Source organism: Dreissena polymorpha, chromosome 14, assembly GCF_020536995.1.
Source record: "Dreissena polymorpha isolate Duluth1 chromosome 14, UMN_Dpol_1.0, whole genome shotgun sequence".
NCBI lineage: Eukaryota > Metazoa > Mollusca > Bivalvia > Myida > Dreissenidae > Dreissena > Dreissena polymorpha.
In genome coordinates, this window is record NC_068368.1 from 38,879,041 (window position 1) to 38,892,954 (window position 13,914).

Genomic DNA, 13,914 nt, shown 5'->3' on the forward strand with positions numbered 1-13,914 from the left:
CAACGCACAACGGACAACGGACGACGGACAAAAGGCGATCACAAAAGCTCACCACATGAGCACGTTGTGCTCAGGTGAGCAAAAAAACATTTTAAGTTATGGAATTCGGTGCGTGTAGTTAGAAAAATTTTCCGGACGCTCCATGCACCTGAAAGCACCACACTGAACCATGTCGAATAATGTTTGTAATGCAAAAAACTAGTTTCAACAAACGCTTTAAATAAATCTTATCGAAAAGATAAAAAAATAACACGATATTGAATGTCAAATTTGACGTTGAACGCGAAGTGTTCAAGCTCCAATCCGTAATTACAATGGGCGAGTTTACGTATCTTGCGCGTCATGTAAAAATGACGTCACCACCAAAATAGGTGGCGGAAATACCCGAGCGGTTCACGGAAAACAAGATCATCTTTTTAAGATTCAGTATTCCAATCGTTTTAGAATATAGCTATTTATAAAATATCATTTTTCGTAATTAACCCTGCATTTGACCTCTAAACATTTCGAGAGATATGCATATCAGTTAATCACACGGTTGCGAAACATACAGATATGAATGCATATTAAGTTATAACGGTTGCTGAAAAATATACAGATCTGTACATGATGTCATGGCAAGGCGGTAAAACATACAGGAAATTATGCATATGAAGTAATAAAGCAGTTGTGAAAACAAACACAAAGTTATGTGTTCGATCAAATAACACGGTTCTGGAACATACAGAGAGCTTTATATATGAAGTAATAACATGGTTGTGAAACATACAGAAAGCGTTATATATGAATTAATAACACGGTTGTGAAACACACAGAGAGCTTTATATAGGAAGTATTAACATGGTGGCGAAACACAAAGACAGCTTTATATATGAAGTAATAACACGGTTTTGAAACACACAGAGAGTTTAATATATAAAGTAATAACATGGTTGCGAAACACACATAGAGCTTTACATAGGAAGTAATAACATGGTAGTTTAACACACAGTGAGCTTAATATAGGAAGTAATAACATGGTTGTAAAGCAAACGGGGAGTTTGTTTTAGTAATCAAACTTTGTGAAATACATTGTATACACACAGATAAGTTAATGCGGTAAATATAGAAACAAATAAAACTCCTGAAACATTATCAGTAGGGACATTTTGATAAGATTCAAAAGTATTTTATTTAAGGCCATTGACCAATGACCTAAACAGTCAGCAGCAAAATGATTACAGCACAACATTAAGCATCTTAACAATGCAAGATTGGATCACCGCATTGGAACGGTCATAGCAAAGCACTCGATGTTCATATAGGTTTGATTGCTAGCCTACACATAAAACTTAACCTAAAAGTATTCACTCTTCACAAATATGTTAATAACATTAATGCCATAAACGATGATATGAACTCGATTTAATTGCGATTTAATTACTTAGTTTTTAATATACACCAGAGCAAACGAAAATAAAAACTTTCTTCGGCAAGAAAAAATTAAATAAATACAAGTATCATGATAACCTTCTTGTTTACAATATCTTAGAGAAATTCATTTTAGTTAAAATGTTCCTTTTATTTAGATTGCGAACTTCCTTAGTGACATCGGAGGTCAGCTGGGATTGTGGGCGGGTTTCTCCGTGCTTTCCATCTTGGAGCTCGTGGAACTCGTGTTCCTGCTTGTGGCAAAGAAAGATAACCAGACTAAGCCGGCGAGGGATGAAACAGGAGACAAAAACACTAAGCAAGGCACACACGAAACAGAACTGTCACACTTTGATTAAAAGGCCATGGCCACAAAAGAGTCACACGACAGAAGAAGCAATAATGCTATGTTCGTCTTCTGTTTTTCTGAATACAATTGGCGCGCAAACTTCATCACGTATGTTTAATGTGGCTCTTATTTGTGTTCCACAAAGACATGTATATGGCTAAACCAAAGTCTGAAAAACGGGCAGTGAGCTGAAAACGAATCCTTTGCACGCACTCTAATTTTTTCCATCTTTTTATCGGCATAATAATCCACATGATATACGTAAAATGATCAATTTGTATTTTTTTTTCATAATTATATTTACAGCTTAATAGCTGATTCCCACCCTGTTCAAGAAATACTTTGTAAAAATGCGATTATTTTGTGTTTTACCACCACTGTCATGTTTTATGTTTGAAAGAATGTAAACTTCTTATTACTTAATTATGACTTTCTTTTCACGTGAGCTTTTGATATGTATATTATAATATGCTTAAGACTGACGATGAACTATGTACACGTCGTAACAAATACCTTTTCTGTTCTGTATGTTGTTAGTTTTTTATATTTGCATGGTATTGCTTACCAGAACTGTATATAATTCACTATAACTAATAACTAATAACTTCTGCTTGTTACGTAATTACACATTGTGAACACACAGTAACAAACAAAGTTCATTTCTGTTTTCATCGAGATTTATTTCTGTTGAATATTCTCTTACACAACGCTTGCTCATGTTCATGAAATACAATTTCACAGCGCGGCGGCCAACATGGCCACCACGTCAAGAAGACGTGACAAATCTCAAAGTTTCTTTCAGATCTACCCGCAGACTCTATCTACTAACTAAAACACTGCATTATATTCCCAGGTTAATTTACATAAAATTTACTTGTAGTTTCCATTGGTCACCAAGGTCCGGGCTTAATACGGATTGGTTACATTGCACCTTGGGAATTGATAGCCCGAACTGTTCGAGTTCTTACTTGCTTATAGAATATTCTAAAACCTCATTTCTCGGTGTGACATAAAACTGTATGTTGTGTTTGCCTGTGAATGCCTGTGAACTATTTTTATGGCCTGTACAAATAAGATTTTCTGTTAACCCCTTTCATGTGTACCGTTACAACGATAAATGAGGTAATAACAATCATATATGTCAATAGGTTGACCTATTCCGTTAATCAAATGTCTGTCAGTTATATAATCTCTCAATTTCTTAATCTCAACATATGGTATTTAACTTTTCAATTTATTTACCCCACACTATATCATGTTTACTTGCTTATTGACAAACCTTCCAATATTTTATCTAGTCTTTACATGCACGAGATGAACTCTCAAATAGTTTGACCACTTTAACTTTTGACTTCTGCTTATGTGTAAAATAGAAATATTGATGCAAATAATCTTTTAACATTTCCTTACATATTAGTAATTACAATAGTTACTAATCAATTACTCAAACATATTATTAAAATATTTCCCTATTATTAAATCTATCTGTACTTATTGTTATGTCACATGCTTAAATATAGTCTTCACTTTTTCTTAGTACCATATTCAATAGATCTTAACCATTACTATAAAGCTGCTTTTTGTAAGCTAGATTCTGTGTATTTAATAGGAAATTACATGTAAAGCAGTATCCATAGTAGAACTGATTTAGTTGTTTATTATTTTTATGCATTATCAAAAGCCAATTTGCATTGTGTTTATTGCGACTTAATGTTAGATAAACCCGTGTTAACGAAACATAATTTGCATATCATTTTGAACGTATTGACAAAGGCCGATTTGACTCTTGGCATACCACAACTCGTGAACTATATGTTATTAGGTGTTCATAGTATGCTTTTGTTATTCTGATTTGTTTACTATTTGATATAAATATTCTTAATATTCTAAATATCGCGTTGTCTTGTTAAATAGCAAAATATGTAGTGCGTTTTCTCCGACAGGAATACAATCTATAACGCATGATGCAGCATATTCTCATTTTATATAATCATCAACATATGGCTCAGTTTAGCCAACAGATGTTTCCTTTTGGCTCAAGTTATTTATTGCAATTAAAATGTTTAAACTTTAAACTATGGATAAGTTCACATAATTTTCGAATGTTTGTTAGCTTTAAACAGGATCTGCTCCTCGACGCGGTGATCGAAGTAGCAGACGACGTCAGGGTCTTGCTAGTGTGCATGCGCATCACAAAGCGATCATAAACCCTGCTCGCGGGTTCCTGTGCCATAATTTCTCCTAGGTCACGGGTCAATAGCAAAACACAATATATTAAATACCCCTTGGATAAGAGGAACATTGATTGCTAAACGGCATCCGTCAATGGGACGCTTGCAAAGGGGCCGCAACAAACCTCTGCATGGCCTTGCAGTGTCATCACCCCTACATTCTTACACTTCAGAATAAAAATACATTAAAACTTTAAAAATAAGACTCCACCAGATGATGTCGTATAAGAGGTGTGTCAATAACAAATCACTGTACTTGTAAATAAATAAATAAAAAAACAAGTAAGACCACAATGGTATTCATTTTTAGATGGTCGCTTAGCGACCGTCTAAGGTGGTTAGTCTAAAATTCAGGTCGATACGCCTTAGCTACTAGGAGCCCAATACCCGCTTACTTCGCGTATCCGCGAGAGAAAGAGTTGTATAATTTATGCAAGAGGTTTGAGTTCTCCAATTATATTCATTCACAAATGGAAACATCCGTGTTAAATGCAATAGTTTCGAACGGTGCTTTTATAGAAAAGAATCAATAAACAATGATCGTAGTGTACGTGTCGCGGAGGAGATTGTTTATGAATGAATAAAATAGTCCACTTTCTGCAGCGTCTTCATGACGTAGTATTTTTGCTCAGTCCATTCATGATATGAGGCTATTAATAGATGCGCCTGTCGATAAACAAAGGAAAGTCCACGGGCGATAACACCGCAATAGGTTACGTTCTCACATACACCTCAATGACGAAGTACAGGTCGTTAATTGAGACCATTAATAGATTCGGGAAAAAGTTAACGCTTATATTCTCAATTTATAAAACGTTGAACAAAAGTTCAACAATAACTTCAGCGATACGATAGACAAAAACAAAAAAATGTTTCTAATCGCTAAACCCGAATATAACAAACAATTTATAATAATAATACGAATGACCTGTTTCGTTACCTCGTTCATGCTACTACAGCGGGTATTTCTGGAAAACGTTCTTTGGTTCTCAACAGATAGGGGCGATCTTTTGTATTTACGGGTGCTAGCGACGCAATAGCAGAAGGTTAGTAGAAGGTTTAGCTTTTTTATAGTCACAGTTCTCAATACATAGACAGTTGATATGAGTTCATCAATTAATACAGGCATACTATAGGCAACCTCGAAAATGCTTTATAATCGCTAAAACCGAAAACAACTAAGTATATTATATTAAATATATTTAAAACAATAAATATCTTTTAAAATGTAGTCGGCGTATACGCTGACTTTGAAATAAAGTTTGCAATTTACTTTTCTAAATAAATAAATTAAATCAAACAAAAGTTAAACTATTGTGTTGTGTTTTTCACTTGTAAGTTGCATATTCACTGCATGAAATGTGTGTTATCATTGTCAAATCACACATAAGTGTGAGTAGATAAAAAATATACTACGTGAGAGCACTTCATATGTGTCCTCATATGCCTTGTTATGAATATCTTTCTTCACTATCGAAATATATCGTATGTTGATATTTGATTTAAACGCAGTTTTCTTTCGACACATTTAAATCACACGTCAATAGCGCCGTCATGCGAAAATGGGTCTTATGCGTTTCGGCAAGCGTTTGTTAAACCCAACATGTGCTTTTGCGCATTAAGGCCATAGGCGATGCTGTTCGCTATAAAATCACTCAATATGTTATGTTTCTCATAACCAGAAGGAGAGATAGCTGAGTGGGCTATTTATATGATGGGCGCATATGGAATAAGACCCATTTTCGCATGACGAGGGTCATTACAAATCTCATTGCGAATTGAAAATGCCGCATTTAAGAACAATGCTTTTTGATACATAATTGAATTCAAAATAGCAAACTTGTTAATAATGGCAGCCTATCCACACATTAAGGAATTATTTCCAGACGTGCTGACCAAGTACGGCAAACATTGTGGTAGGATAATTTAACGATTTTCTCTTATCGTGACACTATTATATTTCGCTAATGATTGTTTTCTCATCTTGGAGGCGAAAGTGAAATTCTGCGAGATGGATTGTAACGCGTAATTGTAACAGGGCCACAATTTGTGTCGTTTGAGCAAACAGAGAATAGTCCGGAATTCCTTACACTGAACAGTGCTACATCCTTTGAATTGAGCACATACGCAGTGATGTAGCAAAAAATCAGAGGTTGTATCTCGAATCAGCTTCTTAAATATTCGAAAATATTCATGCGTGTCTGTTGGCGTTATGTAAATGTCACTAAGATGAAAACTGAGTAAAACAGCTACGCCTCAAAGCGCATTAGTGCTCTATACCTATGTTTATGTCAGCGTTGTTGACACCGTGTGAACAGCTCGGGTAACAAGTAAAGCATAAACAGCAATGTTTATATACTTTTATTCCTCCATATACAAGATACGAAGATTATTGTATATTTTGAATTTGTATATGGTGTCAAAAATCAAAAGTTTTGTACACAGAACTTTCATTATGAATTTATATACTTGGTGAGATAGTTATGTGATATTAGAAAAAATATTCCTTTAATATGATGGTGACTGCAAATTTTCAATATATTAAGTTCTCATTACCATTTTCATCATACTTTCTATGCTTTCAGAACGTCCAAAAAGCATGTTGTTTTTATTTTGTCTCAGTATTTTCTATGAAATAATAAGGATGATAAAAAGTGCACACAAAACTCGACCCGTGCGCTATGACACACTCTTTATAAAGTTGAATGGCGTGTGTTCATTTTAAACTTGCGATTGATTTTGAAAAATGAATTGCGTGTTAAATTATGCAATAGCGAACATCTTCAGTGCCTTCAGCGCTTTGATTAAAACATAGCTGTTAAAGCATAGCCTGGTACTTGTGAACATCGTTTGCATATGGGAGTTTGATATTTTCACCACGTGGCTGTAAAGAAGTTTTATATCATTTATCGAAATTGAATGTGGAAGAATAGTCCTAATTATGGCTGTGCGTGAGGAACAGAGAACAATACATCGGAATTATACATCAAAACATGGATGCAATAACTAGAAAATATTGAAGAAGACAAAGATTTGTTCACATACAAATCTTAATTTTCTCAAAAGTTAGGAACGAGGTCCTATTTTAAACACTGAACAATAGAAGTTGCCTGAAAAAATGGTCTTACAACTTCATATTCCTTGGACTAACATGCTACTACAATATATTAAATTCGCCAGTCAATTCAACGCAATGAAAAAAAATTAAACGCAGACATTCAAACTCATCTTATATTTTGAAGCATATACCCCATCATCATAAACAGGTCCCAGAGATCTTGGTCTTCACTGTTGGCGCGCGCATCAGGATTTCCGGTACTCCTTGTCAACTTCCGTTCTCTGCGAAAATATGTGGCCATCTCACAGATCGCACACATTTTCGGTAGCGCACAGTACAGCCACAAACGTAAGTACCAGAATACGAATATAATCCATGACTTAAAACACAGCCTGTTTCGTACATTTTATAGCCAACGTCAACCTCCCTTGCAAACAATGAAATGTTGAATATCAATTTAGTAAGACAGTTCGCATTATTTAGGAATAATCCCGAACAGTATTTGAGCTCGCCTTAATATTTTGTACAATAGAGTTATCCAAGACAAAACATAATTATATTTGGTTTAAAGTTGACACTCATTATAGAAATAGTGACGCGGATTTACCCTTAATAGAATCGAAATTGCATTTTGATGAGGACTTAAACCAGCTAAGATTCAGCAGATTTAGCATTCCGGAAAGTAATGAACATTTTACTACCCAAGTATTTATTTTTTTCTTCTAATAAATTAATGTTTTTAATGAGTATAACAGATATTTTTGACAAGGGTCAAAATTTATGTATGTTAAAAATCCGAAGGGAACTCTCAATTTACGCTGTACTCAAGTTTGAGATCAAATTGTCACATGTAAAGCGAATGCTTTCTGTTTAAAACATAATACAATATTAATCGCTCATAAAAATATTTTGTTGTTCAAAACATATTACTTAAAACAAGAGGTGTGTTTGTCAGAAACACAATGCCCCCTACTGCACCTCTTTGATTGATTTTTTATCATTGGGCATGTACAGATAATTTTTAAAAGGGAAGTAATAATTTTTAAAGGGATATAATAAAAATATAACTTCCCTTGTAAAAATGATCTGAACCTGCCAAATGATAAAGAAAAATTATCTCCCTTTCAAGCTTGTTACTTCCCTTGGATTTGTTTTTTTTACCTTTTACCTTAAAGCATGACCTTGACCTTTCACCACCAAAATTTGCAGCTCCATGAGATACACATGCAGGCAAAATATCAAGTTGCTATCGTCAATATTGCAAAAGATATGGCCAATCTTAGAGTTTTCGGACGGACGGACGGACGGACGGACAGACAGACAGACTGACGAACAGTTTAACTGCTAACTTTTTAAAGAAAGAAACGATTTGCGTTTAAACACTTATAAATAAAGTACGCAAAAAATACTGTACAAATTCAACTACTAACGATGCACATCAACATTAATATCATTTATTATCTTTAACAGGATAACTGACGAAGAAGTTTCATATAAACCGAGACACATGTTTATCAGCAAACACGTGGTCTTTTAACTGTCCCCACTTGTGACGTAACTTCCGTTTGACCTCATCGTCACTGAACAAATGATCAATGCTGTCCAATGAGAGCTTCCACACTTGGTCACGTGACAGATTAAATGTGTCCGCTGCTACGGAATACTCGTTTGACAACGTCGTGGAAAACACGCCCTTGTCGTCGGTCTGTAATTTAAGCAATGATATATTACATTTTCCGTTTTTTGTTGTGGGACTTTCGAATAGAAAATTTAAGCTGGACTTGTTTAATACAATTTCATTGAAGTTGTGAACGTCTGTATTACATTAACAATTTTCTATGTCACATTTACACAGAAAAGGTCTTCATTGAAAATTTTAAAATAAAACTATGGATATGTGCTGATACTTGTTTTCCTATTCTAATAGGCCAGCCATTGGCAAATTAAATATTGTACAACTATTTCCTTTTGCTAAAAAGAACACAATACAATAAATGCGTATAGGTCCTTTTGGGGAAAATTTCACCTACGACAGTTTGTTTACTAAATTGTATGGGTAATTGATCATTTCAAGTGATACTTTTTACTGGATGCTTGATCAAAAGTAAACATTCGGTACACAATAATTTGCAATTTACAACGACAGCTTGACCATACAGCGTTTCTTTGCTTTCTTGTTTTGCTCATAGTCTACATACAGAACATTACGGTAATAGCATTAAGTCAAACTGGTCAAACAATATAAATGAATAGTTGGTACTATAACGCTGTTATGATCCACATATGCTGATGATATGGTGAAGTTGCAAAGTAAATTCTACAACAGATCTGTCTAGAAAATGGAATGTTGCTGTGCTTAGTCAGGTTAGTTTACACAAGTCTATTCTATTACCCGGGGGTTAATACTCGATGCGCCTCCTTTATAGAAATATCTCTATAATATACCATACAATACAAAAACCCTGCTAACTTTCTGATGCCCAGATGCACAAGTAGAAAACAGTTTAAACCTGTTAAATACACCGATAAATATATATAAACTGTTTAGAAACTGTGTAAAATTCATGTATTTCTTTGAAAACCAAAACTGTTCTCTACATTGGCCACACAAATTATTTTGTCAACATGTTGACGCAAATTATTTTGTCAACATGTTGACGACATTAAGTGATAAAAAGATGACAAATTTCGTGGTCACATTAAATGCTTATCTGAACTTAACAACAACGGAACCATTTGTAGCACTGAGGGATGACAAAAAAGTACAAACATACAAATATAAAACATTATGTGACTCTTGTTGTGTGTTAGCTATGTATGGAAGCGTATAATGTACACCCCAATAATATGGTCATGCCGAATTAGATTATATCGACTTACATGTTCTGTGAAATAACATGGTGTTTCGTCATAATTTTGTAGTTTTTTCCCACTTAATTTTACTCGCCATAACGACATTAAGTTAAAGTACCGACGGAAATGTTTCCGGCTTTTCCCTAAAAAGTTCTTGGTCGACATGATCTAGGTTATCTCACCAATATCATGTTGATGATATATATCGCTATATATGTGTCGACATACCTATATGTTATACCCATGTCTTCATAAGTCATGTCGACATCCAGTGATCCACACAGATATTATACAAACTTTTAAAACAACGCCTTTTGTCAACTTAAATTATATCGACTCGTCCTCATATTATATAAAAGCTGTCATAGGGACGCAGAAAATAATACAACAAGCAATCCCTCCTTCAGTTATATCGACATGTCAACATTACGATACGTGCAAGTCATCAAGATATATATTGTCATACAGTCAACAACACAGACATAGTTAAATTTATACGGAAGCGTATATGGTACACCTCAATAATATGGTCATGCCGGATTAATTTATATCGACTTACTGTGAAATAACATGGTATGTCGACATAGTTTTGAAGCTTTTTTCCACTTAATTTTACTCGCCATAACGACATTAAGTTAAAGTCTCGACGTAAATGTTTCCGGCTTTTCCCGAAAAATAATTTGGTCGACATGATCTAAGTCGACTAATCAACATAATTTTTGGAGTCATGCTCTTGTGAAAATGACTTGCCATCCTAGTTTTAGCCGACACGATGAGTTATTTTTACGCCATGACACCTTTTTCATATCATGTCGTCATAGAATATGGTACACCCCAATAACATGGTCATGCCGGATTAGTTTATATCGACTTACTGTGAAATAACATGGTATGTCGTCATAGTTTTTGTAGGTTTTTCCCTCTTAATTTTACTCGCCATAACGACATTAAGTAAAAATCTCGACGTAAATGTTTCCGGCTTTTCCCGAAAAAATATTTGGTCAACATAATCTAAGTCGACAAATCAACATTATTTTTGGTGTCATGCTCTAGTGAAAATGACTTGCCATCATAATTTTAGACGACACGATGAGTTATTTTTTACGTCATGACACCTTTTTCATATCATGCCGTCATAGAATGTTGACATCATCACAGCATCAGGGTGTACACAATCCTCTAAAGGATCCTGATCGGTATTATTTGCATGTAATTCAATGTTTACAAAACTTTACCCCAAAACTAAACTGAATAAATAATTGCAGAAAATATAAAAATATACACATCATGTATATGCAGCGTTCGATAGTGAATTATCTATAATAAGTATACGGGCAAAATATCTTACCATCAAGCTTGTTTTGCATTGGCCGCTTTTCCGCTGTACCATACAAAATTTCGCGCCAATGGAACATCATAAACTGTGACGTCATAAGACAACACTTGGTTGTCATATCTTTGATTGACATGCAACCAATTTACAAAATAAGTGAGTGTGGCGGTAGTGAAGCTGAATGGGTCAAGTTCCCTACGGGTACTACGTCCCCGTACCCCGTGTACTTGGAGTATACTTCACCGGACACCGATTTTCAAATGATACTTTTGGGTACCCCGGTATACTTAAAGGTACCCCTTCTTTCCTAATAAAAAAATGCGTACCCAAAATTATTCGTAGCCATTTTTTTTCGTACACAATTTTTTTTCGTACCCAAATAGTTTTTCGTACCTAAATGTTTATCGTACCATTATTTTTTTTGTAACCACATTTTGTTCGAACCTTAAGTTTTTTTGTACCCAATTGTTTTTCGTACCCAAATTTTTTTATTGTACCCAAAAACAAAAACAATTCGCAACCATTTTTTTTCGTGCCCAATTTTTTTCCTACCCAAATTTTTTTCGTACCCACATTTTGTTTGGCATAATTTGTTCGTACCCAACATGTTCGTACCCAATTTTTTTTTCTTTTCAAAAATGTTCGTACCCACATTTTTTTTTAAATATCTCATTGCGGTTTACTTGAAAACGTTGTTAACGTTGTAAACGTCAAAACACCTCTGCAATTCTGTTACTAAAATAAGAGATTCTAAGTAAGTAATGGGGCTTTATCTCTAAATTTGGTGTTATTATAACAAGCACAGTCTTTAACAATATATTGAAAAAAAACAATGTGAACTTTGTCACAAATACGGGATTTTTCACGACATGGCTCATATATATATATATATATATATATATATATATATATATATATATATATATATATATATATATATATATATATATATATATATATACATAAACGACTGCCATGCCCTGTCCTGCCCTGCCCTTCGCTGCCCTGCCCTGCCCTGTCCTGTTTTGTCTTGTCTTGATTGGATTTGTCTGTTGTTTTAATTTCTTGTCTTGTTACGCGTAGCTATTAAAAAGGAATCGTGGGATGAAATATGAATAGTTGTGTTCTCTTTTTTTCGCTGAGTCTGCGAAATATAAGGTCGTTTTTTCTTCTATGGACTTCAGTGTCAACAGATTTATATTGTAAGAGACGTTTATTTTTTCATTAAGTTTTCCTTCAATAACTCGAATGTGTGGGCATTCATTAAATTCGTTTAAATAATGAAACCATATTGCTGTCAAGATACAGATCTTCAAACTTGTGTTGGGTTGTAACTATTGGACAACTGCTGCATTTTCGAACAAAAGTAGTTCTAATTACTTTGTTGAAAAATGGTGACCTTTGCAACCACGAAGTCCCAAAAATCGTTTACCGTAAACAACTGGACATGCCAATGCCAAATAAACGAGGCATTATTTATTATTTTCTATATACACATATTCGGATACTGAATAACTGCCCGAATACTAATCTAGAATCTTGATATTCGAATGTTCGTTAACATCCATAATATAAACTCATACAATGGAGCGACAGGTAATGTTAATTTATAAACGATTACAATTTTTTATCGTTGTTAAATTTTGTTAGATTTGACATATCGTGCTCGTGTAATACTATAAATATTTTGAAACACGTGTACTGCGCATGTCAATTATTCCACGTGTCATAACATGGCAAATATGTATTAGTCCCCCATACACCGTATGAAAAGTCTCTGATAAGCCTGCGATTAACGTCAACTTAAATAATTATTTTTAATAAATATTTAAAATGTGATGTTTTTAAAAAACCAAATGGATTTTAATGTAAAAAGTATTTTAATATGGAGTACACCAAAGTAACCCCAAGGCCCCGAATGAATACATGCAAGAGATAGCCTGTTAAAACGGACCTTATCTTCACAACACTGAGGCGAGTGCTATATGATTTCTAGGTTCTGGGATCCGCCTGGTTGACTTGTACAAACAGACAAAACCAACCGAAATGCAACATTCGAAGACTGCAAACGATGTCGATAAAATAATATTAAGCTCACCTCGTTAGCGAAAAGATCATGACAGTCATTGAAATAAAACATGCCTGAGGTAAAACTCTGTTAATGGATTAGTTTTATGACCACTTCATTAGAAATACATCTTTTTAAAAGAATATCCTAACAACACTTAATATGATTAACTCTGCCGTTTTATTAATGTATATAACTCATATTGAAGTTTATATTCATGTTCATTTCTAGTTGTGAAATTAATGTTATTATGCCTGCCTTACTATGGGAAAACGGAACTAAATGCATGTGCATACATTTTCGCTCCAGATTTCCATGTGCAATTGATAAATGGCACTATCTACATAAAATAAATTTTCGTTTAGAAGAGACTCCCTTTAAACGAAAAAAAAACGTACAGAGGAAAGTGTTGTCCCTGGTAAGCACGTGGACTGCACAGGTTAAGATGGGATGACACTTTACCCACACCGTTTTCCCAGAACGAGTTTCATATCGACTATTTCTGTGTGAGCCGTTTTTCCCGCCGTCCTCCATTTTTTGTTTTCAAAACAAGTCCAAAGTGCCAATGATTATAACAACTCTTGCCTAATCAAGAAAGCTCGCAAAAGGAGT

General features: G+C 34.3%; 1 long non-coding RNA gene across 1 annotated transcript; it reads right to left on the reverse strand.

The window, feature by feature from the left end:
• Nucleotides 1–8,488: 8,488 nt before the first annotated feature.
• Nucleotides 8,489–10,329, reverse strand: LOC127857150 (uncharacterized). Its single transcript, XR_008038357.1, has 2 exons — nt 10,130–10,329; nt 8,489–8,753 (listed from the first exon to the last, which is right to left on the reverse strand). It is a non-coding gene; the product is annotated as an uncharacterized LOC127857150 (long non-coding RNA).
• Nucleotides 10,330–13,914: the final 3,585 nt, after the last annotated feature.